The sequence below is a fragment of the Lynx canadensis genome, chromosome F2, assembly GCF_007474595.2.
Source record: "Lynx canadensis isolate LIC74 chromosome F2, mLynCan4.pri.v2, whole genome shotgun sequence".
Taxonomy (NCBI): Eukaryota; Metazoa; Chordata; class Mammalia; order Carnivora; family Felidae; genus Lynx; species Lynx canadensis.
In genome coordinates, this window is record NC_044320.2 from 73,644,562 (window position 1) to 73,671,606 (window position 27,045).

General features: G+C 44.3%; 1 protein-coding gene across 5 annotated transcripts in view; it reads right to left on the minus strand.

Annotated features, from left to right (window-relative positions):
* Positions 1 to 12,160, minus strand: part of FAM110B (family with sequence similarity 110 member B) — a 145,161-nt gene extending 133,001 nt beyond the window's left edge. For 4 of the 5 annotated variants that reach the window (XM_030303695.1, XM_030303696.1, XM_030303699.1 and 1 more), the window contains exon 1: positions 12,063 to 12,160. The gene's annotated coding sequence lies outside the window, so the exon portion shown is untranslated. The remainder of the gene's footprint in view (positions 1 to 12,062) is intronic. The other variant, XM_030303697.1, reaches the window with a different exon arrangement.
* Positions 12,161 to 27,045: the final 14,885 nt, after the last annotated feature.

Below are 27,045 nucleotides of genomic sequence, written 5' to 3' on the forward strand. Positions count from 1 at the left end.
ACCGTTCGGCAGAACGTGGCTGGTGTGGCATGCCTCCTTTCAGACCTGGTCAAACTTGACCTCTTCACAGACGACCTTCGTTTATGTTCCCTCGTGTCACCCAAATGGAACAAGCTCTACGGGAAGCCTGAGAGCATCCCCAGCTGTTCCTGACACCACAATCAATACAAGATATTCCGAGAACCGAGCTCAACCAGCTACAGACACAGCCACGCAATCAACCACAATTCTATGGGCTCCATGTTGCTCTCGAGCCGATCAGCGGAGATGTTTCAAATGTTTTTACAGAAAGCCAAATAGAAATCTACAGAATCATTCCGATCTTCTAGGCTAGTAACCTTATGAAAAAAAAAATGAGGTTAGCTTGGCATGATTTGTTCTTCGTGAAACGATTCTTGCTTTCAGTTATGACTCTTTCCTTCCCTGCGAGTACACAACCATCTGCTTAACACTATGTTTTAGAACACTGCCAAGGATAGGGAGTAAAATAATTGAATTGTAGAGTCTAGAACGGCATCCTCCCATGGAAATATAATGCAAGCCACAGATGTGAGCCATATATGTCATTTCAAATCCTCTTGGTAGGTATATTAAACATTAAAAAGAAGGAGATGAAATTAATTTTGACAGCATATTTTATTCAACTCAATCAATCCAAAATATCATTTCAACTTGTAATATGAAAAATATTAATGAGGGATTTTGCATTCTGTTTTCAAACGAAATCTGCAAAATCCGAGATATCACACCTGCAGGATATCTGAAGTCATGCTAGCCACACAGCCAGTGCTCAGGAGTCATGGGTGGCCACCATATTGGACAGTGTGGGTCTGGAATCTCTTGTCACTTTCTGAAAAACCAGGGCATTTATCTCGATCCTGGCACCTCTCGTCTTCTCCGTGATCTCTCGGGATTATTACCAAGAGTAATGCCTTGAGTTCAGCCGCCAAGTCCTTCGGCATCTGAGAAATCATTCACCTCAATCTTGAGATGCAAAACCACTCAGGTAGCTTAAGGCTGAAGCAGATATTCACAAGAATAAGTCATGAGGCAGAGATCTACCTTTATGCCCTTGCATTCAAGTTATTTAAACATCGTAAAAAACATGATTGTTTCTTCTGCCCTTTTTCATTCAGACCATATGTGGTCAGGGAAAATAATTAAAGAGGAGACATGACAGAAGCCTTTTAGGGTGGCCAGGATTGCATGAAGCAGAGCGGAGGCGAAGGGGCGCCCGAGGCAGAAGAAACAGCAGGTGCAATGCGGAGAGATGCCAGAGGCACACGGGCGCCACACTGGGAAGAACAGGAATGGCATGTTAATAAGACTTTGTTTTGAGCATGCGGTCCGGGCTTGGAGCAGGTGAACAAGGTGACAGACGGATACCTCGGCTAATGTTGGAGATGGTACAAGAGAGGCAGGAAAGGGAAGAAGGTTCAGGGCAGGGCCATGAAACAGAAAGGAGAAGATGGCCAAGGAATGGACTGAGGTGGAAGATGCACCGAGAATGCAAACAGGCAGGGGGCTCAGTCACCTAAGCATCCTACTCTCTGACCCGGCTCAGGTCATGATCTCAAGGTCATGGGATGAGCCCATGCTGACAGTGTGGAGCCTGCTTGCGATTCTCTCTCTCCCTCTCTCTCTCTGCCCCTCCCCCACTTGCTCATGCTCTCTCTCTCCTTCTCTCAAAATAAATACACTTAAAAAAAAAAAAAGAATGCTGAGACGGGCAAGCAGGAGAGATATTTCAGACTCAGGGACAGAGAGGATGTCAAAGGGGACCAGGGTCCTAACTTCAGTATTAAGATGCTACGCATGAGCTGGCAAGAACCATCCATCTGAAGGCCTCTCTCCCTCACGGGGCACATTCCTGATGTCAGCGTCAGCTCAGATGCAGGGGAAAGAATTCACCCCTTTCCGAAGACAAGCTTTTCATGATTCCTACGCTGTCATTTCATTAGACCACAAAGCATCGGCTAATCGATTAAAAAGCTATGAGCACAGACAAAAGTTGTCTTGCTTGCGACTATGTTTGCTATGTCAGGTTTGAGGAATTTACCCTTTTATTGGGAGAGGGGAGTTTCTTACAGGAGTTTTGCTCCTTCACTTATCAAAATGCAAGGGGAAAAAAATGCCTGCTGACATCATATTCCCTTTATATGACTTTCTGTTCCAAGACGGGATAGAGGGGCTGAAAAGTGATGGAAAAAAGAAAACGGATGAAGCTAAAATAAAAATAAAAATAAAATAAAATAAAAAGATGAACGTTTGCTAAGCTTTCTTTTCCTCCTAAAATAAAAAGATGAACCTTTGCTTCATTGATGCTGCGTCCCCCATGTCACGTAGGCATCGCTGGGGTGCACGGGACCCCATCTGCAAAGCACACGGACAATTTCAGCACGGGCACCCAGACACTTCAGAGGACGGACAAGGTCAAAAGCAGCACTGAGGTCACTTCCATTCTCCTGCAACAGGCAGTGGCCTGGCACGAGGCCTAAAGAAGTGTACCCATCAACCTGACTGGGCCACCAGGTGCCCAGATACTTGGTTAAGCAAGAGTGTGCTTGGAAGGATGTTCCTGGGTGAGATTAACACTTGAACCTGTCCACTGAGTGAAGCAGACTGCCCTCCCCGCCCCACCCCCCGACGCGGGTGGGCCTCATCTAGTCTGTGGAAGGCTTGAATACCACAAAAGGGGAGAAGGGACAATCTGATCGCTGCCAGACTCTGTGAGCTGAGACATCGTCTTGCCCTCCCCTCACACTGGAACTTACACCATGGGCTCCCCTGGGTCTCCAGGCTCCAGGTGACAGATCTGGGACTTCCCAGCCTCCATACCCGCACGAGCCACTTCCTTATAATAAATCTCCCTTAAAAAAAGACGGAGATAGGGATAGAGGCAGAGACAGCAACCTATCGATTCTGTTTCTCAGGAGGATCCTGACTAACACAAGGTCTGTATGACTAAAACACACCATCTGATAAAATACAAGGTCCAAATTAAAATAAAGATATTCAAGTATTTCGGACACCAAATGTATAAACACGTCTCATCACGTCTTGGTGTCCTGACCTTACAAGGTCTCGGTGATGCCGTCTCTCAATCGCTAACTCGCGGTACCTAAACACCTTTTGGGAAAGGTCCGAAGGGCAGAGAGAGCTTTTCAATAGCTGAATGCCTCGCGTTCAATGCCTCACATCAACTCCTATCGCTTCGGTGGAATATTCACGTAACACCAATTTCCAAACAACACACGTTGATACGTATTTCAACTTACCACGAGATGCAGATGCGTGTGGTTGGAAAACTCCTCCCCCGACAAGAGCTATACATTTCAATCCGCTAACAGGAGTCAGACAGAATAAAATCTCCACGAGGGCGCCTGGGTGGCTCAGTCGGTTAAGCGGCCGACTTCCGCTCAGGTCACGATCTCGCGGTCCGTGAGTTCGAGCCCCGCGTCGGGCTCTGTGCTGACAGCTCGGAGCCTGGAGCCTGTTTCAGATTCTGTGTCTCCCTCTCTCTGACCCTCCCCCATTCATGCTCTGTCTCTCTCTGTCTCAAAAATAAATAAATGTTAAAAAAAAAAAAAGAATAAAATCTCCACGAAATTAAATACCTGAGCTGCTAGACAGCTAGCTGATCCCTTCAAAGATGGTGGCCACGCTGACCAAAGCACTAGGAGAAGGTTTACGTGGTCACACACCCGATCCGCGCTGCAGGCTGGACCAAAGCCCGCAAAAGCGAGGTATCGCACCCATGAGCGGCCATATTCAGAACCGACACAAAGATCTCTCTTCTCCTCTCATGGTCACTACACAAGAACAAAATTTATTGGGAAGAATAACATCTGATTCTGAAAAATCACAACATTCCAATGAATGATCACTGGAATGAGCACGGGCCAGGGGACAGATTAAAAGGATTTTTTAAATCCCCAACTCACAGTCAAGAGGACAATGAGCTTTCCCATTTCACCTTGTTCTGACCGCATAGTCAAGACACAGAGCGTTGTCAGGATTCACTGGTATTTCTCAGCACGTCTGAGTTCCTAGTTTCCAACAGTCTGTTTCTGACCCACTGTGGAAGCGATGACCCCCTGGTAGCCAGGGAAGAAAGAGCTCGTATGTGTATGTGAATAAATATGCGCACACATCCACGACGGTGGAGTGTCTGCACGGAGGTTTGAAAATAAGTCCTTTGATATTAGTCACTAAACTCCACCCAAAGACTGCAATCAACAAGCAAGATTAAAAGCCTGGAAAAGAATATGCAAATAATTTCCTTTTGCAAAATACAAACAACATGAAAATGCCCCAACCAAAGTCATTGTAATGAGATGGGGCATCACAAGTAACTGAATATAACTCAGAAGCAGGGGAGATAGCCCACAGTCCACGCAGCTGAGCGGGCAGGTCTATGAGGCTGATGGCTGTGGCCACAACGTCAGGGCAGGCTTCTGGAATGGCCAGCACAGTTTCCCAAGCACTGGTTGTGTTTTTACGGCGGGTGCATTTCTCTATGTGTTTGCTCTTGTGGTTTTTACAGAGGGACTAGGTGCCTGAAAGCTGGCATCTCAGACTTTAGGGCCTTCGAGGTCCCACAGGCAAGGACCTCCTCAGCTCACACCCCGGTCGGACAGCCTGCCAGGTGCCTAGCACAGTTTCCGGCCAACTAGGAGATTCAGCAGCTTCCGTGGATTCAGCAGCTTCCGTGACAGCATCCCTCTCACCCTGGAAACTGTATTTTCAATATGTAAACAAATCCCACAATTTCAGCGAGGCATGAGGGCTGGGCAGAAAATGCGGCAGGACGATGGGAAAGAAGGGTTGTCGGAGAAGGGGCGACCTCAGCTTCAACGGTCAGGGTGAGTCTCTGGAAACGTGACCCTCGTCCTGTGACCCGTGTGATGAGAACATACAAGAGCGATGGACGGGGGCGCCTGGGTGGCTCAGTCGGTTCGGCGTCTGACTCTTGATTTTGGCTCAGGTCAAGATCTCGATGGTTCATGAGTCTGACACCGCCCCACCCCCGCCCCGGCTCTGCACTGATGGAGTGAAGCCTGCTTGGGATTCTCTCTCTCTCTCTCTCTCTCTCTCTCTCTCTCCCCCCCGCCCCACGTTCTCTTTCTCTCTCTCAAATAAATAAACATTTAAAAAAGAGACAGATGGAAAAAGGCACGAAATCTACCAGACAGTAACACGTAACAGCAACTCATCTCTGTGGAGCACCAGGCATCGGGCAGCATCATCTTACTTAACCCTCACGGCAATCCGATGCTATACGTTATCCCCGTTTTACAGATCAGGAAACTGAGGTTCCAGAAGCCTCCACAACTCGCTCAAGTTCACACAGAGCCGATCTCCGCACCCAGGAAAACTCAACTATAAAACCTCGTCTCAGTCTGTCGGTCACGGGCTCCACCACTTGCTGGCTTACAGCTAAGTGTTTGGCCACGAATCCGCATGGCCCTGACCGAGCCCTCACCCTGCCCTCACCCTGCCTTGCTCCCAGTGTAACAGAAATAAAGCTTGTGATTCCCAAGGGCTCTGCCACCCCGTTTTGAATGTGCACACAGCGTCTGTGACTCCCCTTGAATCTGACGAATCTGGGCCGTCCCAATTTCCTTTATCTCTGACACTAACAGTCTGTTGTGCATCTGGGGGCAAAAGAATCTGTGAATGCCTTCTCTACACGTTTTCAAAGTATCAGAAAGACTGCTTCCACCGGATGCAATTGTCTAGCTTCCAATCCTGAGGTAGGGGATTCCACTATATATGACCCCCCCCCCCCTCCCGCCCAGGTCCTTCCAAATAACAGGATTCGGTTTGTATCACTGATACGCAAATAGAAATAAAACAGAAAGCAGCAAGGCCCTCTCAGCGTGAGCTCCAGAATGTACCCTATTTCACCGATTCTAAGACACATCTGTTTTCCCATTTTAATACCTGAAATGAGGATTCATATCACAGCGGGTGGTGCGTCACAGTTTAACCGGTAGTATGTTTTCTCTTCTTAGCGTGCCATACGATAACGATGCATCTTAAGATCAACAGTGGGTTAGGTTAGGAGACATTCAAAATGGTGCCAATATCAGGTTCCCCGACCCTCATCTCCTTTCTTTCCTTCCAGCCCAACTGGCTGGTCACCACAACAGCTTTCTCATTGACTCCCCATTTCCGCTCTTTCCCAACAGTCCATTCTCCAAAAGGTGAGCCACGTGAGCTGCCGGAGCCTGGTCCTCCTTGCGTCCCACCCTCCAGCAGCACCACGACTTTAGAATAAACAGAAACTCTCCCCTCCATGGCCTTCGAGGCCCTGCTGACCTGGTCCCTCTGCTGCAAGTTCCCGTTCTTCACAAATGCAGGTTCTGCCTGCCTCAGGGCCTTTGCACAAGCCACCCTCTCTACCCCAGGGACCTTCCGGAGGTTGCCCCCCGCCTTTTTTTTTCACTTAAGGCTCAGCTCAAACATCCTTCTTGGAGCCCTCCCAGACCACCCAGCCCAGTTCAGATGGTCACTGTCATTCCTGACTGAACTTACTACTGCTTTAAACTGGCTTTTCATTTGTTTGTTTATCTTATTATCTTTTGCTTCCACTTATGCCATAAAGCCTAAAAGAGGTAGGAACCTTGTCTTCCTTGGACACTGCTTATCCCCAGTACCCAGGCAGGTGCACAAAAGATACTCTATAAATACCCATTTAACATAATAACCATAATAGAAGATATTACTAAGCTACATTTATGTGTACAGTTACTATTTAATTTTTTTTAAGTTTATTTATTTATTTTGAGGGAGGCGGCAGAGAGAGAATCCCAGGCAAGATCCCCACTGTCAGCACAGAGCCCAGGGCAGGGCTCCAATTCACAAACTGTGAGATTATGACCTAAGCCGAAATCAAGAGTGGGACACTTAACTGACTAAGCCACCGGGGCGCCCCTCATAGTTACTTCCTTTTCATTAAGTTCCAGCCAATGGGACCAAAAAAAAATGCTGACAATGATCATTTTGAAGTGTATCTGTGATTCTTCCTGAAAAGTCAAAAAAAAAAAAAAAAAAAGAGAGAGAGAGAGAGAGAGAAAGAAACAAAGAAAGAAATAAACTTCCAGGGGGCTTATGAGGAGCAAATGCTTTGCGTTCCCAGATAACCACTCAGAAATTTCCCATATGTTTCTAAATTGTATCTTTAAAAGCTTTATCTAGACTGGATAATTTCAAAACCCATTGATTTTGCTCGGATGTATATATAAAACATACCACAGAATTCTTATAATTCTTCTAGAAAACCTGTCGGCCAAGTGACATATTGTTTCCTTTTGCTCAGTATTCACCTTTGAACTTCCCTCTAAAGTGTTTACAATTTTAAACCCCAGCTTTAGCTCCAGTTCCAGTTTAAAATTGTTTAAATCATCCACATGGTCACTATTTTTATCACCAAACATACACTGGAAAGAGGAAGCAATTTGCTTCATCTACTAACTACTAAAGTTTCCAAAACAAAACAAAACGAAGAAATGAGTCTTATGTCTTTGAATGCTGTGGTCTTCTGAATTCTCTTTATGAGACTCAATGTTAAAAATGTAAACATTACATTCGTCCTTTCTCACAAGAAGGAGGAAATCTAACGTGTCAGAAAAGGAAGATACATGACGTAAGGTCATTCATGTTGCGTTACAAAAGATCATCTAGAAACAAACCCAGGCTTAAAAACAGGAGGAAAATGTACTCTGCAGAAATTCTGAAGCTTTGCCCATACCTTAATTATCTGCAGTTACCTGTGTGGATGATGACACACACAAACAAAGAAAAATTGTATTTCTTACTACTTTCTCCCCAATCTTCCGGGCCGGACGATCCTGTAACGTATCCATCCAAACTTCAGAATCAACGCTACCTTTAGTTTCTTTGGTAAACATTTTGGGCAGAATTTGTGTTCTCTTCTGAACAATTCCCCCAGACGACTTCTTTGTATTTCTATAACAATGTCCATTTTAGTGGCTGCGAGAAACATGAAATTAGGCTCTGGCTAAAATGTCAGGTTGAAAAAAATGAGCACACTGAAAGAAGTGTTCATCCAACGTTTCATTCATCACCATAACGTATTTGATCATTTGATGTTTTTAAGTGATCAAAATGAAAAAAAGGTCCTTTAACCCAAGGGAAAGAAAGTCAGTGGGGGTTCAAGGAGGCTAAGACTTTCACCAGATCCCCTGAGCCAGAAAGCCAGAAACAGTCCTAACACTACCCCTTCATCCTCTAGGCCATGTGCATCGGCCTTTACATAGTTCAAGAAAGTCAAACCTGCCATCCTTCTCCTCAACCCTCTTAAAATAAGGAGGCTTTAATAAAGTATTGCCAAATCTTAAGAGGTGGCCTCTAAACACTAAAATTAGCTTCAGGTCTCCTGCCTTGTACCCCTTAATGACTAAGCACTGCTCAAGAACTTCAAAGCATGTCACTTGGTTATGAAGAAGAGATCTGTTGGTATCAGACCCAAAAAGAATGTAGGGGAGCACCTCCAAGACAGAGGTTATCCCCCTCGGTGTGGTGGAAAGATTCAGGGGCTCCGGGGCACACACAGCCCAGGGGTAAAACCACAGTGATTCACCCAGTCACTTTGCGTCACCAGCAGAAAGGAGGTAACAACTATCCTGCTTTGGAAGAAAGAGAACACGCTGTCAACTGCCCAGAACGAGGCCGGTCCCCGAGCCGGCCCACAGAGACAACTCAGATTACAGTCCAGAAAGCCTTCTTCTTCTGAGTCCTCTTATTCACTCGCTACCCTTGGTGCCGTACTAAATAGAATGGATACATTTTTTCTCGGATGAGTCATGGCTTTGCAGAGCTTCAGATCCTTCGTCCTGCATATCAATTCTCATTGCATCATACCGGGAGTCAGAAAACTGGTAAAAACGAGAATAAATGAGAAGTTGTTCTCTCTCTATTTTTTTTTAATGTTTGTTTACTCATTTTTGAGAGAGAGAGAGAGAGAGAGAGAGAGAGAGGGAGAGAGAGGGAGGGGCAGAGACAGAGAGAGAAGGAGGCAGAATCCCAAGCAGGCTCTGCACCATCAGCACTGAGCCCAGTGTGGGGCTTGAACTCATGAACCGTGGGATCATGACCTGAGCCAAAACCAAGAATCGGATGCTTAACCGACTGAGCCACCCAGGCGCCCTGAGAAGCTGTTTTCTTAAATCAACTCATGACGTAACTGGGTTTCTTATCATTTGTTTCTCTCTCTTAAAAGTTAAGTATTGAAAAAAGGTCCGGGTTATAGGGTGTCAGGGTAGTCAGAGGGTTAAGGCGTGAGACTCCTGATTTCAGCTCAAGTCATGATCTCACAGTCGTGAGACGGAACCCCTTGTCAGGGAGCCTGCTTGAGATTCTCTCCGCCCGCCCTCTGCCCCTCCCCTGATCTAAAATTAAAAATTAACAAACATTTTTTTTAAGTCCAGGTTACTTGGAGATCCTCTGGGCTCAGAACAATCAACCTTATCCTATCACGGAAAAAAATGAGAGTAAAGAGTACGGTCGATCAAATAAGATTTTTACAAGCACCGTTCGTCGTAACACCTGGAATACCATGGCTTTTCAGAGAGAAAAATGTGGCCAAGTAAACAGTCTAAAAAAGTTGGACATACAAAGGACAGACTTTTTACAGAGTTTATTCCTAAGGAGGCTGTTAGACAGGATCGGTGTGGCGGGAGTACATTTTGGGGAGAGGGCAAACAATGGGATTACTAAATTAATCCGTCCCATTCTCCTGGACCACAAATGTGCCTCGTCTATACCAGCATTATCCACAGCTCCACCTACCTGCCACACTGTGTCTACAGCAGCTATGGTATGGCAGGGCCCCAAGAGTTAATGCCATGCCTTTGCTTAGCTAAGTAAACTGTTTGGGAAAGAGAGAGCTATCATTTCAAAGTTAAAAGGGCTGGGGGCAGAGGGAGAAAACCTCACAATGAATGTACACTTCCGACAACCTTTTAAAATATCTAGGTAGCAAACGTAATCGTTTGGGTACAGACACTCGGCAAGTAAGTCGTTTTAATTTTTCTTCTGTTAGCTAATTAGGCTGCTCTAGAGATTTAAAGTACAAGTAAGAATTACAGGATCTGGGTGATGTATATACAGGGCACACATTTGTATTTTATTCCCTTTTGACCCAGCGGGAGTTACCTAACCGTTGTGCCAATATGCTTCTTAAAAGTACAAATGAAAGTATTATTGTCAACCTAGAGAACGAGGGGGTTCAGAACGGGGTCCAGACTGGGTTTCTCCCAATGGCCAGGCTTCTCCTCAATTAGGCCCTTAAGGATAATTAAGTCTCCTTACTCTGAAATGTACCTGGATATAGGACTGTTCAGGACTATGTGCTGGCCCGTACAGATCTCCTTATTGTGCAGAAGAAAACACACAACAGATCGTCAGTCACAACAACACAACAACCCGATCTCAATTCTGATCTAAAATTAAACCACGTACTTAAAATAGACCATGCCTTAGAAATTCTTCCATTTTAAAACCAAAAACAACTGTACAGAAAAACACAGGGACCGATAACAAAAATTAAAAAAAGAAAAGTAGGGTGATACTCACCTAGCACTGGGTTTCGGGCACTGCTCAAAGCGCTTTACCGATTATCAGGTTGACAAAGCACGGCCACCTCCCTGTTCAATTAGTGACTTTACTGTTGTAAGATCCATACTAGCACCAGAAATATCGTAGGATAAATCAGTGGGGATGTTACGGACAAAGAATTCTGGCTTATCGTCACCTCGCCCTTAGGTTAAAATAATTATGCTTATTAATAAATAGCTCATCTGAATGACCAGGGGTTGTGATGTCACAAAATATATACAAGTTAGTACAGGTATTTTCCATAGAATGACTCTAAGTGTGAATTGGGGCGGGGGGGGGGGCGGAGGGAAAGGCTGAATAGGTATCTTCGACACCAACAAGGGAAATGGGGAAAAGCAAAGTCTTATTATTGATATTGCAAAAACGCTTAGTCTACTCCCACATTCCCCTTCTCAAAAACAGACCAGTTTGCAGTCCTTACAATGCCAGCCATGCAATGTTGTCACAGATGTGTGCCAGATTTTGCACAGGGCATGGCCGCGGGGGGGGGGGGGGGGGAACCCAGTCTGCCCGGATCTCAGGCAGCGAAGAAAGCCCGTCCATTTCTGCGGCTCACGAAACGAGTCACAACTTGAAAGGGTTAAGAAGCCGGGCACCAGGTGTTTTCCTTCCACTTTCCCCGAGTAACTGAAGCACACGGCAAAGTCACCCCGCCACCGTCCCCGCAAGCCTGCGCAGAGGCACCACTGTCACTGCCATTTCCACCACGCTGCTCCCGCTCCGACAACAATCGGCGGGCACCAGGCTGGGCAGCGGGCACCGGCGCCTCCCCACAGTCTGCAACGCGCTGTGCTGCGAAGTTATGAGCTCCGCCGGGTGACGGGGGCACGAGTGAGCCAAGGATACTTTCATTCCCTCTCGAATCTGTGTGCTTTCAAAGAAAGTGGAGACGAGGGAGGCACGGGTGGAGCTGGAGGGGGCAACCAAATACAAACTTTCAGAGCCTCTGAATCTGCATTTCTTGCCAGAATGGCCCAGCCGGCGATCGGGAGATCCAGACACACCCCCCCGCCCCCCCCACCCCAACAAGTATTCAGCCCCGGAGGCTGCAGACCCCGCGAGGAGACGCGGTCCCTCGCCTGCCCGCTCCCCCAGCAGCAGGCAGCAGGCGCGCTCGGGGAGCCCGCCGCTCGCGCCCCGCAAGCCCGCCCGGCTCCGCAGCGCCCCTGCCCGGCCTCCCCGCCCAGCCCGGACGCGCAGCCGGGCGCCTCCCCCCTTCGCGGCCCACACCGCCGGCCGGGGTCCGTCCGGGCCAGCGCGGCTGCGGGACCGGGCCGGACGGACAGCCAGGCGCGGCGCGGAGGCTCGGGGGCGGACCCGGCTGCGCTCCGGCCGCGCGCGCCTCCCGCATTGTCCGCAGCCGGGGCGCCGCGCGGCCCCCCGCCCCGACCCCCAGCCCCTGCCCGGCCCGGCCTTACCTCGGCCGCGCTCCCCGGCCCCGGGCGGTGCGGTCCCCGGCCGGGCGCCAAGCTCCCGGGGACGACGGGTAGGAAGGTCGGGCCCGCCACACACGGGGTCCGGGCCGCCGGCGCCGCCGGAGGGCCGAGCGCGGGCCGCGGGGGCCGCCGAGTCCTCGCGCCGCCTCCGCGGGGCCACGGATACGGAGCTGCCCGCGCGAGCCGAGGCGGCCCGGGACGCAAGGCCGTGGAGGGCCCGGCCGGCGGCGGCCGCGATGGTTCGGTCTGCACCGAGTGGGAGGGCTCAGGCGGGCTTCGCGGAGCGCGAGGGAGGGAACTTGGAGCGAGTTGCCGCGGCCCAGAGCGCGTGTCCCTGTGGAGTGTGCACGCCCCTAAAGAGCGCCCCGCCCCGCCCCCGCCCCGCCCCTCCTCACCCCCTCCCCGTTCCCGCCCCCTCCCGCACGCCCACTTCCAGCCCGGCCCCCTCCCCCACTCCCTCCTTGGCCCCACCTCCAAACCCCTTCCACACCCCCACCGCCGCTCCCACCCCGTGGGGGGGTGGGGAGGAGGGGAAGAAGCCACAGGGTCTCCGCTGCCGCCGGGAAGCCCCACGTTAGACCACGGCGCGCGCGGGGGACCCTGGAGTCCCTTTTGTGAATGCGGTAACCACACCTGGTAGTCAACCCATCCAGATGATCTCGGTGCCTGACATTTTCCGTGGGCTCACTTGCATACACTCTGGGGAGCCTGCTTTGAGCATTTGCAGACTTAATTTCTCAAGGCATTTTTTTCAGACTCCAAAAAATGTTTGGAGGAAACAGTAAAGAATATTTTAAAAATCTCAAGCACGATGTACTGCCCCTAGAGTGCAGGCCGGCTGATGTTTCCAAATTAACTCAGTGTTTCAGGGTGTATGATGATTCATGTTCATCATGTATGGCTTGTAAATAAACGCTTTTTCTTTCGATGCGCTTAATCACTTGGTTGGGTTTTCTGAGGGTTTTGTTGTTTTAGGAATACCGAGCACATTCCAGTTTAGTGTTTGCTATTGGGAACTCTAATAGAGGAAATCCCTACTTATCCAAACGACTGAATGAGATACGAACTCACAACATAATTACTTCTCTAGAATATTTAGCAGAGATTTCCTTATACCTTTTGTACGTTTGAAATAAAATTATGTTCATCCCATTTGCTCAGAAAGATCATCTGTATTTGAACTGTGTGACTTGTAGCATTCCAGGTCAGAAACGATCAAACAAATGAAACTCAGACTTCCAGCGTCAAGTTTTGGCTACTGACAAGGGAACCATTTTAAGCGAGTGACATGATACTGGGTTTTGAACGGAACTTTCCTTCGCCATGCTAATGCATTCCATGTGATGCTCACACATCACGCCGTGTCCAAAAGTCATGTAACGGCAGAATAAAGTTATTTTGTGTAGCACATTAGAACTGACTTCTCTCATCCCAAGGTAAGCTATTAAAAAAAAAAAATGAACTTCATTGCCCCGACCTCTTCCTTTAGGGAATTGTTCCTTTACACTGTGCAGGAGAGACCTTCCCTGCCATCACAGAGGCACGTGACCCAAGCTTGCCAATGAGAGTACCTCTCATCCTGTGGGCACAAAGGAAAGAGGGGAAATACAGAGGATCTAATCTGGGAAGATGGGGGGGGGGCTTTTTCGGAGTTGATATGACAGCTTCTGAGACAGTGCCATGTAAGACAGAGGTAGCCTGTTAGAGAGTAAGGCCAAAAGAAGAAAGCCACCTGAGCAATGAAGACAGGAAGAGTAGTGATGGCATTAATGAGGCCCTCCAGGCAGCCATGTCTGAAACCAGTCAAAACCCTGGATTTCTGAGGAAATGCACCCATAAATTGTCCTTCTAGCTTCTTGGGAGTTAGGTTTCTTTCCAAAATACTCACTCGTAAGGCCGTAAAAGATTCCCACGTGAGCCAGGCTCTGAAGATCAGGAATGTAATCAATGAATCCTAGCTTCTCGATCACCTAAATTGCTCCTTCATAATAAAATAGGTGCCAAGAAGGTCACTTGGTAGTTAAGTCTTAACTTGTAATAGGACTGAGGTTCTCAGTATTACTGGGCAAGGTATTACCGTTGCCCAGTGCAGACTTAACATTTTCACATTGCCCTCCTTAAAACCAAAAGTTAATACAAGATGTGGTTAGAAAACCGGAGAGAAAATATTAATATGTCTAAACCAGAACATCCCAGCAAATTTTTTGTCTTGTCAGTCAGTCCAGTAAAACGTGCCTCCGTAATCCCCTATTTTTGCTGATGTAGGACATTTCCTCTTTCCTGGATTGAAAATGTTAGGGCCTGTTACAGACATTCAGGGACTGGCGAAATTGGTCGTCATGCTGGAATTTTATTGTGTTGCGTATTGTTCAGGAGAAGTGGGCCATTGGCCTATGCTTGGAATTCTTTTGTTCCACAGAACTTGTTGTCTCTAAAACTATGTGACAATATTTGGCTTGGTACCCTAACGAGCGTCCATACACTAATCTGTATGTCGCTTAACCATTACTCACAGGTCACCGTGAACAGTAGGAGTTTGGGTGGCAAGAAAGTGGGTGGGACAGACCCAAAGGCATTGCTCTGAGCCTCTGATTGCACGAGTGGTTTCTAAAAGGGAAAAGAGTTTTCGCTGGTTTTCCTTCAGATGGATATGTACCTGGCCATGTCAATAACTAGTGAAATTTCATGCATGAAATCCCAGAAGCTTAATAATTACAGCATACCATACGTAGGTTTGAGCCCCACAGAAAGACAATGCAAGGAGGTGAACCATCTCCAGAAACATGACGAGGAAGCCTAGGAGGAAAAGGAAAGGAAAAGGAAAGGAAAGTTCTAGAATCCAGGCCCAGCTCGGAGTGACACTTGTTCAAATGACTGGCTATGGTTCCCCAAGGGAAAATTTCAGCCCGATATTCAGAGTCCCTCCCCATCCTTGTGCTGGTCCGTGTGATGTCTGTGCCATTTCCTTACCCTAGAGTGGCGCAGAAATCTCTCATGTAACCTGGGCTCCCCTCTGTCCAGAGCCTACCCTAGAAAAATGGCATACACCAATAATTTTCAAACCATGAAACAGATGGTTAGGAGCACTTGGAGTGCTCCTAACAACGCCCGGTCTCCAGATTAGGGGGAGGAGGGACGGGCACGTATATTGTTTTAGGACTTCTCCCGAGAGAGGTTGTAATGATCAATTTAAAGTAAATCACGTCTCTGAATTTGTGCCCTTCATCCCACAGGGGGCAAAAAACAACCTCTAGAAACCATCTGATCGGACTCCATTGACTTAGAATTATATGTAAAATTAAAGTTATTGATTGAACAAGCTCAATTTGCCTTTTTTTCCTGAACAGCCTGTATAGTTCTTCCGAGGTTATGGAAAAAGCAGTGAGGACTGTTCCTTAGGATTTGCCAGAAGCAATCACACTGAAAAAGGACAGCTCACAGCCAGCCAGAGATAAGAGAATCACTAACGAGAAAAACATCGTCCTTTGTTACAGGAAGAGGTTACTCCACCAGAGGCAACAGCCCCAGGGTTATCACCTAGTGCATATTTCACAGTTTATTACATGTTCAGGCTGATGATCGGAGAAATCAACACAATTGAATTACGTTCACGAATACTGACCTACATCATTTAATACTAGTAACGGCTATCGTTTACCGAATATGTGGTCTGTGCTAGGCAATTTACAAGCCTCGTTTCTAATTGCAACAATGCCCCTGAGCATAAATATTATAACCCCCATTTTATGAACAAGAAACTCAGGCCCAAGGAAGGTCAGTGACATACCCAAGGTCACAGAGTTAATATTCGAAGGATTTAAAGGCTGGTCTATGTGACCCGACCTCAAAGCCTATATATTTTTTACTCTAAAAACTTGCCTGTGAGTCATCTGCTTAATAATATAGTGCCTGGTCACATGTGCCCATTTCAATGTAAATGAGTTAAAATTGAATTGGACGAAGACCTCAGTTTTGCGGTCACGCTGGCCGCTTTTCAGGTGTCCAAGAGCCACATACAGCCCCTCTGGATGGCACAGATAAAAAAAACATTGCCATAGTCATTGCAGAAAGTTCTGTTAGCACTGATGTTTCACATATTTGTTCATATCACCAATGAAGACACTGTTCTTTGTGATTGAATATCTCAAGTCCATTACTCCAAGTATTTCGAAAGACGGAATTCTCTCTACAACACGTAACACATTGATGTTCCTGTGTCTTAGTCTGTTTGAACTGCTATCACAAAAATTACCAGAGATTGTATGGCTTATAAATAACAGAAATTCACTTCTCATAGGTCTGCAGATTGGGAAGTCTGAGATCAAGAAGCCAACAGATTCAATGTCTAGTGAGAGCCCACTGCATGGTCCGTAGACGGACATCTTCTCACTGTGTCCTTCACATGGCAGAATGAGAAACGGAGCACCGTGCTCTCTGGAGTCTCTTTTATGAGGGCACTAATCCGATTTATGAGGGCTTCACCCTCATGACCTAATCACCTCCAAAGGCCATGCCTAGTGCTAACATCAGTTGGGGGGGGCGGGGGTTAGGATGTCAACGTTTGACTTTCGGAGAGTGCAAGCATGCATCACAACCTGCCTTAATCGTAGAGCACACTGAACAAGAGGCCTCTTGAATGCCTCAGTGGACCCAAACGGCCTGGTGTGGGGCTTACGCTTTCCGGTCCTCCTCTGGGGGTCTCTCTTCCCCAACTTTGCTTCTTGTTTCTCTCAGACTATCTGCCGCATCGTGGTGCTCACGGATGTTCTGCCCCAGCCTGTTTCTACTTCTGTTTCTATTTCTTCCCACGCGCTGTTTTCCAATTCCGTGTCCCCAACTACTGCTGACTTGTCAGGGACTCCAGAATTTTGATCTCCGACCTCCACCTCAGTTTCTGATCTTCAGAATAGGGTTTTTTGTTTTTTTTTTCTTTTTCCTAGCTCTCTACCAGACTAGTGCATTCAGAGCGCCGTCTGTAGACCCACAAGCAGTCGTCTGTAAATTGATTATTGTTGTTCTGGGACAAGCGAAGTTAGAAAGTAAAAGCTGGAGTTTAGAAACTTTTAGAGCAATTTGTTGTTGCGGGGATCTTATATTTTATTTTATAGTATATATGCACATAACAGACCGCAATGGATTGGAGATTAAAAATAAACAAACAGGGGCGCCTGGGTGGCTCAGTGGGTTCAGCGACCGACTTCGGCTCAGGTCATGATCTTGCAGTTCGTGAGTTTGAGCCCCACGTTGGGCTCTGTGCTGACAGCTCAGAGCCTGGAGCCTGCTTTGGATTCTGTGTCTCCCTCTCTCTGCCCCTTCACTGCTCATGCTCTGTCTCTCTCTGGCTCTCAAAAATGAATAAATGTTACAAAAGAATTTTTTTCAATAAACAAACCCGAACACAGTAAAACCTTGGATCAAGAGTAAATTGTTCTGTGGGTGTTCCATAAGAGAAGCAAACATTCTGAGTAACTTTTTACTTGATAATCAAACGACGTCTTGTACTATGAGTGTATGTGACACCGAATGTCACATGATCACCATTGAGCCAATGGTTCTTGAAACTCACTTTGGTATACAAGTGCTTTGGATTCCAAGCATGTTTCAGGAATGAGTTATGCTGGCAAACCAAGGTTTCACTGACTGGACCTGACTCCATCTGGCTACCTCCTATGCCCCCAATGCTCACTCACCACCTGCCAATAATGACAGTTCTTCTCCCCCCCCCCCCCCCGCACTGATGCCCCCCACTCTTCAGTCAAGATCCCTGCAGGAAATGGGGGATTGAATACAGGGAACTACCTACAGAAGTTCTTGAGAAACTGAAGCACAAACAAGAAAAGGGAACTCAACCTAGATTTTAGCAGGAGCCAGAAACTCTATCGTAAACAGCACAGATAAAGGACAAGTTGGTCTCATGGGCACCCAGGAGCTGGAGCTGATGACGGAACTTCTCCCCAGATGCTGAGACCACGGAGGGCACATGGGTGCTGTCTTTTCAATTGAACTGAATGAACTGATTTTCCTATTCTATTATCGACACCAACCACGATAAAAAATTTCCTGAGACATCCTAGATTGCCAAATACTGCATATAATAAGTTAATTATGCAGAGGAGCTTGACATTGTTAGGTCCTTTCAGGCTGTAAAACTGACCTGGGGCGCCTGGGTGACTCACTCGGTTAAGCATCTGACTTCAGCTCAGGTTATGATCTCACAGTTTGTGGGTTCAAGCCCCACACTGGGCTCTGTGCTGACAGTTCAGAGCCTGGAGCCTGCTTCGGATTCTGTGTCTCCCTCTCTTTCTGCCCCTCCCCTGCTCGCACTCTGTCTCTAACTCTCAAAAAGGAATAAATGTTAAAAAAAAAAAAAAACATAAAAAGAAACCTGATCTACGCATCAGGACTGAAGATGTGTCCGCTTTTATAAAATAAATATATGAGGTCTTGTTTCTATTTAGCTCAGAACTTTAATTTACTTCCAGATCTTCCAAACTTTTGAAAAATATTAAGCTGCCAGCATTTCTTGCATGGTATATGGAATATTAGGTTAACATATACACTTTCTGTATTCCTATAGTGGGAAATAATGTGCCACATATACGCAGCATTTTTAAACCATCTGTGGCAAGGTGAACTTAGAACATTAAGCTCCTTACTTAATAGAGCTATAATCCCTTTTGTACACAGCTCACTAATTCTCATTTTCCCTGGAATCAAAAATCAGAGGTGGCATGAATAACTGAAATCTCTAATTCAATTCAAACCTCGTCCTAATCAAATATTAAACCAGTTCATTAGTAGCCAGAAAAATGAACTAATTTGAACTTTTCTGCTCCTTTCTACCATGATACGGTGGAGACACCAACCAGTAAAAATAGGTAATAAGCAAGAGAGAACATGGAGAAGAGGACAAGTAAGGGAATATTAGGTCTCTGAGCCACAGATGGTACTGATACATAATAACCATTTTCCTCTATTTAAAACATGCTTAAAGTGGGTGTGTTTATTCCCTGAACTCTTTTTAAAGTGTATGGTATGGTTTCTAAATGTTGGGTAAAGATATATTCAGAATTTCATGTAGGCATTCGATTTTTTAGTCACCTGGTAGTAATCCGAAGGCTGAGCAATGTATTTCTGACATTTGCAGAAATCACCTGTAAATTACCGGGAACTTGCAACAAAATGTCAGAGTGCTTTTGGTATAGATGTGAATTTTAGCTCATTCACCCACTCAATCCTCCCTCACTCATTCTGTCAGCAAATCTCTCATTTTCAATGTTTTCACTTATGCATTTAGTCATTCACATCTTACCTGCACTTAGTACAATAGCTTTCCTGGTTCACTGTGTAATACATGACAACCAGTCAAATGTGTTTTTTATTACCTCTTCTATGATTATTCTTCCATTCCCCAAATTAGTAAAAATCAATCTTTTGGGCAGTTAGTCTGATGACTAACTCATTTTATTTACCTTACAACTTACACACACATACACACACACACACATGTGTGTGTGTATGTGTGTGTGTGTGTATATGCGTGTGTGTATATATGTGTGTGTGTGTATATATATGTGTATGTACATATACATATACATATATACATATACTCTTGTTTAGAGAGTGTGTGCGCAAACAGGGGAAAGGGATAGAGAGAAAAAATTTTAAGCAGACTCCATGTTCAGCACGGAACCCGGCGCAGGGCTTGATCCCATGACCCTGGGATCATGACCTGAGCGGAAATCAAGCATCGGATGCTCAACTGACTGAGCCACCCGGGTGCCTCATAAATTACACAGATTTGAAATTTTCTGCTACTTTCACCACCAGCAGTCAAGACTTCTAAGTAGATATCCTTTTAGAACATCCGCAGTTGCAAATTGCCGACTAGCACGTCAACGAAGAGGGACAAGGTAGAGGGACCGAGGGAAGGAGGTTAATAAGAGGCAGAATGGGGTGATAAAGAGAATGTCTCTACTCCCCAGCTCACCATCACACCCAATTCAAAAACTGTCCAAACTCTGCCAGACCGTAAACAGGAAGACTAAAGCATAGTATGTTGAAATCCTTTGAAAGAAAAGCAAATCAACAAATGTTGCCATTTTGGTGCCACTGATAGAACAGAAGTGTGGCTACACACAATCACCGTAGGCTACAAAAATGTTGGTACGTAATTATGGCATTTATCGACAAGCACATCTCGCTCTGGTAGTCTCTACCTCCTAGTTAGCTGTGAGTTCAGAGTTTTATGCAAAGTAGTAAGTAGAAAATTTAAATACCCAGCACAATTTGCTCATAACCATCAACCGTAAGAGTCTTATGAATTTTGGATGGGCTGGGTTCCCCCCTCTTAGTAAATATCTTAATCATGCCGTTCTTAGGTCATCCTGCGTTATATTTGATTAGATTGCCTATTTCTCCGAACTCAGGCCTCGCTATACACTAATAAATTGTCCTGCTCAATCAGTGGTATTTGGGTGGCTCTTCATTAACCCCATGAAGTCTGTAAGCTGTATGAGAAGAGTGGGTGCAGCTAACCCCTCTTGTGAAATTTCTCACTACTGTGTAGCGGCTGACAAAATTTCACCAGCTATTCACTGAGATGAATCCATGCTCTGATAGTGGCGTAATTATTATGTCACTTTATATTCATCAACGTCCAATCCCCAGGATCTCGTGGAAAGTTTTATACCGCAGTAATTCCTGCTTGACCACGTGGAACACGGGAAGTGCTGACAGGCCAGGCAGGAGAAGTCCCTAATCTCCATGCAGCTCCTGACGGGCTGCAGGGTACCTTTCCCACCTGGCGATGCGCATCAGAATCCGGGAGAGAACGAGAATGGAAAATTATGGGAAGATCTAATCCTCCTTGGATCTGAAAAGGTTTGTGAAGCCACATGTTTAAGAATATGAATAGCAAAATATTCCTGTTAATTTCCTATGCATAAGGTGTTCTTGTTCTCTACCTGAAAATATTATATTTGAGAAAATAAGCGTTGCGATGGCAAACGAGACGTGACTCACCCAGGCAGAGCTGTGGAGGTGGTTGGGGAGTCACAGGAAAGTGGGCTTTTCGGAATACTGGGAAGCTCAAAGCAGAGCAGTTCTCTGGGCATGCCCGACAGCTAACTCTGCTTTCTTCCTCCAGGATCACAAGGCCTTGCTAATATTTTCTCTGCCCCCTCCCCCTCTGCAGTTTTATTGAGATACAATTAACGTACAACATTGTACAAATTTAAGGTGTACAAAATAAGGAATCATTCCATGTATGTAGATACTATGGGGCCCCCAGGTGGCTCAGTCGTTTCAGTGTCCAGCTCCTCATTTCAGCTCAGGTCATGATCCCAAGGTTCATGAGTTCAAGCCCCACATTGGGCTCTACGCTCACACTGTGGAGCCTGCTTGGGATTCTCTCTTTACTCTCTTTCCTCTCTCTCTGCCCTTCCCCTGTTCATTCTCTCTCTGTCTCAAAATAAATAAACTTTAAAAAAATAAATAAAATGTTCCCCACACTAAATTTACTTAACATCCATCACCTCACACAGTTACACATTTGTTTTTCTTGTGATGGGAGCTTTCAAGATCCTTTCTTAGCAACTTTCAAATATACAAAACAATATTAACTATAGTCACCAGGCTGGACATTACATCCCAGAACATATTTATGTTATAACTGGAAGTTTGTACCTTTTGACCACCCTCATCTTCCCCCAAGCCCCTGGCAACCACCAGTTTGTTCTCTGCTGCTATGATTTGGGTTTTTTTTTTAGATTATTTGCATGTGTGTTTTGCTGTTGTTGTTATTGAGTTGTATGAATTCTGTATATATTTTGGATAGTGACCTCTTATCAGATGGTAAGCAAATATTTTACCCCATTCCACTGGTTGCTTTTTTACTTTGTTGATCATTTCTTTTGCTATGCAGGAGCTCTTTAGTCTGATGTAGCCCCACCAATTTACTTTTGGTTTCGTTGCCTGTGCTTTAGAGGTCATATCCAAAAACAAAAATAAAAAATAAAAAAAACATTGCCAAGTCCAATGTCAAGGAGCTTCTCCTTATGTTTCATTCTAGGAGTTTTATATTTTCAGGTCTTACACTTAGGTCTTTAATCCATTTTGAGTTAATTTTTGTAAGTGGTTTAAGATAGGGCCCAGTTTCTTTCTTTCTTTCTTTCTTTCTTTTTTCTTTCTTTCTTTCTTTCTTTCTTTCTTTCTTTCTTTTTCTTTCTTCTTTCTTTCTTTCTTTTCTTTCTTTTTTGATGTGACTATCCAATTTTAACCCAGCAAGATTTATTGAAGAAACTAACTTTTTTCCAGTGAGTAAACTAAAATTCATTTGGAACCACAAAACACCCTGAACAACCAATGAAATCCTGGGAAAGAAGAATGTAGCTGGAGACATCACACTTTCTGATTTTGAACTACATTAAAAAGCTATAGTAATCCAAGCAGTATGGTGCTAATATAAAAACAGACATATAGACCCACAGAGCAGAATTGAGAGCCCAGAAATAAACCCATGCATGTCGAGTCAACTAATATTTGGCAAAGGACCAATTCTCACTGGAGAAAAGACAGTTTTTCCAATAGGCTTTTCAGAAATCATAATTTTAGTTATTCCAGAATGGAGCCCCAAATACAACAGGATATAGGCAGAGGAAGTTACTAAGCTTGTAAAATCCCAAGAGATGTTTTCCTGCATAGCTTGGGCTATCTGTAGCTCCATCTAGGTTATATACATAATATATATTTTATATTCTTGGGTAGCTAAAATGGGCTAATTACACTCATTTCCCCTCAGTGTATAGCCTACCTGACATGTTACATTTTCCATATAGCTTTAGACATGCAGATGTCATCTTATATAAATATAAACAAACTACTCCTTAATTTGTATTTAGCTAATATGAAATCAGTGTTTGTTTTCCTGTGCCTCAGCCTTTAAAAAAAGATTTAAGCTCAGGAGCGCCTGGGTGGCTCAATCAGTTGAACATGCAACTTCAGCTCAGGTCATGATCTCGCGGTTCATGGGTTCGTGCCCTGCATCGGTCTCTGAGCTGACAGCTGGGAGCCTGGACCCTGATTCCGACTCTGTGTCTCCCTCTGCCCCTCCACTGCTCACACTCTGTCTCTGTCTCTCAAAAATAAACATTAAAAAAATTTTTTTTAAAAAAGATTTAAGCTCAGGGGCGCCTGGGTGGCGCAGTCGGTTAAGCGTCCGACTTCAGCCAGGTCACGATCTCGCGGTCCGTGAGTTCGAGCCCCGCGTCAGGCTCTGGGCTGATGGCTCAGAGCCTGGAGCCTGTTTCCGATTCTGTGTCTCCCTCTCTCTCTGCCCCTCCCCCGTTCGTGCTCTGTCTCTCTCTGTCCCAAAAATAAATAAACGTTGAAAAAAAAATTAAAAAAAAAAAGATTTAAGCTCAAAAGTATGTATTTTTTCTGATATGATAGGTAACAAATTTCAATTTTCAATGTTTCATGTGGTTGAATAATGTTTAAGAGCTACTGTTAGATGACTGAGAAATAACCCAGAACATATAATTCACATGAAAGATTATACGCTATTATGAAAGCTTCTATGCTACTAATTCAGCATAAAATAATTAATTTTAGCTTTCATGAATGATGGGTTTTTTGGAGACTGAAATGTCACTACAAAATCTTTCCTTTTTTGAGACATAAGACTCGTGTAAGCAATATAAATTTTTAATGTTTGTGGCATATTTGCAGACAGTTTAGACTGTAAAAGTCCTTAATTTTAGATGCTAGTCATATTACGTTTTGTGCTTTATTCCTCACTTCTATTTTATTCACAAATATCCTAAATACAGAATTTGCTTTTTATTGTTATATCTTAATTTTTATTCTCAACTAAATAAAATGATTGGTAAGGGCCATTGTACATTCTGACAACACGGGCTATAACAGATTGACCAGACATCCATCAGAGTTTCAAGACTATGTAACTAAAAGGACTGGCCCTGAAGTTCAAAATTATGTAATATCCTCTACCCTCTGGTTTCTGCAGGGCTATCATGCAAAACCAAGTGGCCTCCGGTGCCCAACTCCACGGGCCACACTATAGATGGCCCTCCCTAGTGGGGTGTACAAAGCACCCCCAACGCTAGAAATTTCGCCCACAGACTCTGATTTTCTGTCTGGTGCAATAGATCCAATGCTGTAACTATAAGTCACTTTGTGGAATGTTATATAATATGAGTCAATAACTGTTGCTCATAAGCTTCTATCTTCCCGATCATAACATATATGCACATGCATTAATAATTGCAGTGAGAAAGCCTTTGCTCCTCTTAATGACTGAATCTTTTAAAGGACAAAACTATTTAAATGTAGAAGTGTATTATATTTAAAAGAGCATTTTAGGAAACCACCGCGCGAGGAATAGATTGGTACGTGCAGGCTGCAATCTTCTGCCCTAACTGCAACTCCAGAATAAAGTGATTACATAATTTATGGAGGTGCACCCATCTGTAATTGAGTTTGGTCATAATGAGAGATTTTCCAATGATCTGTGCAATTTGTAGAGAATCCATGGTGCATATGATGAAGAAAGACTGGAAGAGGTCAGAGTTATAAGCAAATTATAAGATGTCATTTCAATCCATGGGTAATTTCCTATTTCTTTAAGTAATAGAATATACTCAGGAAAACACGGAACAGACAAACCAGTTCGAATAAATATAATGCAAGATCAGTTTCAAGTAAGTACCAAATAGACATTGTATAGAGAAGTCAGATGTAGGATGATTATAAAATTTCCTTGAGGAAATAAAATTTTAATACGACTTTATACAATGAGAGGGTTAAAAAGAGGACTGTAGGGTTTTTCTGTTAGAGAAATTACAATTGTAAATAAAATAAAGAAACAGTTGATAACTGCCTTAAGAGTCTATGGTGGATGAAGCTTTAAAAAAAGGAAGTTAACTTCAGAAGAGACGAGAATAAGAATCTTCAGTGAATGGCACACCAGTCAGTTGAATGATTACTTATAAACAATGTTTCAAAAGATGCTAGATGGTAGTCATAAGACAGTCATTGGGCATTTATCACTAACTTTAATATACATTATTACTGTTGAGAACTTTTGATCTTGTTGACAGACATGATTAAATGGTAAGACAAAATGTTTTAAGGTACAAACAGACAGGATTAATTGAAATACATAATAATACAAATCATAATATATGATTTCATATTCAACAAATTTTAATATAAAAAACAGATGTTTTAAAATGGTACCTAAAAACAATTTTGAGACTTTGGAGGAAGGAAAAGTTTTGGTCTGTTTTTAAAATCATCTTAATTTTATCTTCAGATTAGTAAGTCTAATATTACAGATATAGCAAAACAATATTAGGTCCTCATGAATTCTCAAGATCCCAAAGAAAATAAAACAATAGATTTTTAAGGTTCTGTTAATCCTCAAGACTAACTCCAAAATGGATTATTTAATTATTTTTTTCGTGGAATTGATTAGGTCATTAAAAGTGTCAGAAACTAAACCAAATATTTTGATGAGTTCTTAGAACTAGTTTTTAAAAAAAACTAAACCAAATATTTTGATGAGTTCTTAGAACTAGTTTTTAAAAAAATGTTTCATAGCAAAAAAAAGGAATGTGTGAGGCATAGACTTTGGATGCACTATACACATTAATTTAATCCAGTAGTAGAGAAATTATATTATCTGGAGGAGAAAAGTTGAAAATTTCCTCTTGTAAGCAAATCTCGGGTAGTCATAACTCAGAATTCTTCCTTTCTGTCTTTCCTGATAGACAGATCCGATTCATTCTGTACACTCCCATGAATAAACGACTTCAGTAAACGGGAAACATTTTCCCACATCTGTGGGATTGGAACTTTTTTAGTAGAGGTAAGGGGCAGACAGAAACATACCTGTTTAAAAGAATTTTATTAATAAAAGTGACTTTTTTTAAGCAAATACACATTAATTATTTGGAAAAGATTTCAGCCTATTGGATGTGTATCATGAAATATTTGTGAAAAGAATAAACCATCTAAGTTACATGAGACCGTAACTATACCCTGTGCAATGAAGGGACTTACTGTATTTTTCCACATGTTGAGGTCAACCACATAATGCAGAAGTAGTGAAATAACTCCAGCCACAAATATGCCTCCAGAGTTCCAGCTTCTGGTCCTTTCACTTGCATTTCTTTTCTCTGCACTGATAAGAGAAGCTTCAAAACTCTTAAAAGAGAATCTAAGAATGCTATTTTATAGAAGAGAAGCTCCAAGTATTTAAAAAGACTACTTGGAGGGCAGCAATAGTATAAAGATTTGTTGGTGCTTCACCAAATGGCAGGCAAATCATTTATAACAATGTGACCAATCCAAGATTAAAGAATTTAAGATATTTTTTAAAAGTTTTTTAATGTTTATTCATTTTTTGAGAGGCAGAGAATGGGTGGGGGAGGGGCAGAGGGAGAGAGGGAGACACAGAATCCGACACAGGCTCCAGGCTCTGAGCTGTCAGCACAGAGCCCGACGCGGGGCTTGAACCTACGAACTGTGAGATCATGACCTGAGCCAAAGTCGGACGCTCAACTCACTGAGCCACCCAGGCGCCCCTAAAACATTTTTTAAAAAAGAATCTGGAACATTTATATATTGCAGGTTAGGTTTGCATGATTGTGTGTAAATAGATTCTTAGAATTCACAAAGCAAGATGAGATCACAGCAGTTACGCTCTCGACGAACCACAAGCATAAATCACATGCAATGTTTTTACAAGAACAAGTCAGAATTAGGAGGAAGACAGGAGAGGAAGATGCAGGAAGAATGGGCATAGCATAAAAAGGGTTTACTCACTAATTTGGTAATTTGTTTATTCTCTCGTTTATTCAAGCGACGCATATTGTAAAGTTTCTCCACGGTGATACAACAGGAAGCAAGCAGACAAAGGTTCTTGTACTGTATTCTCATG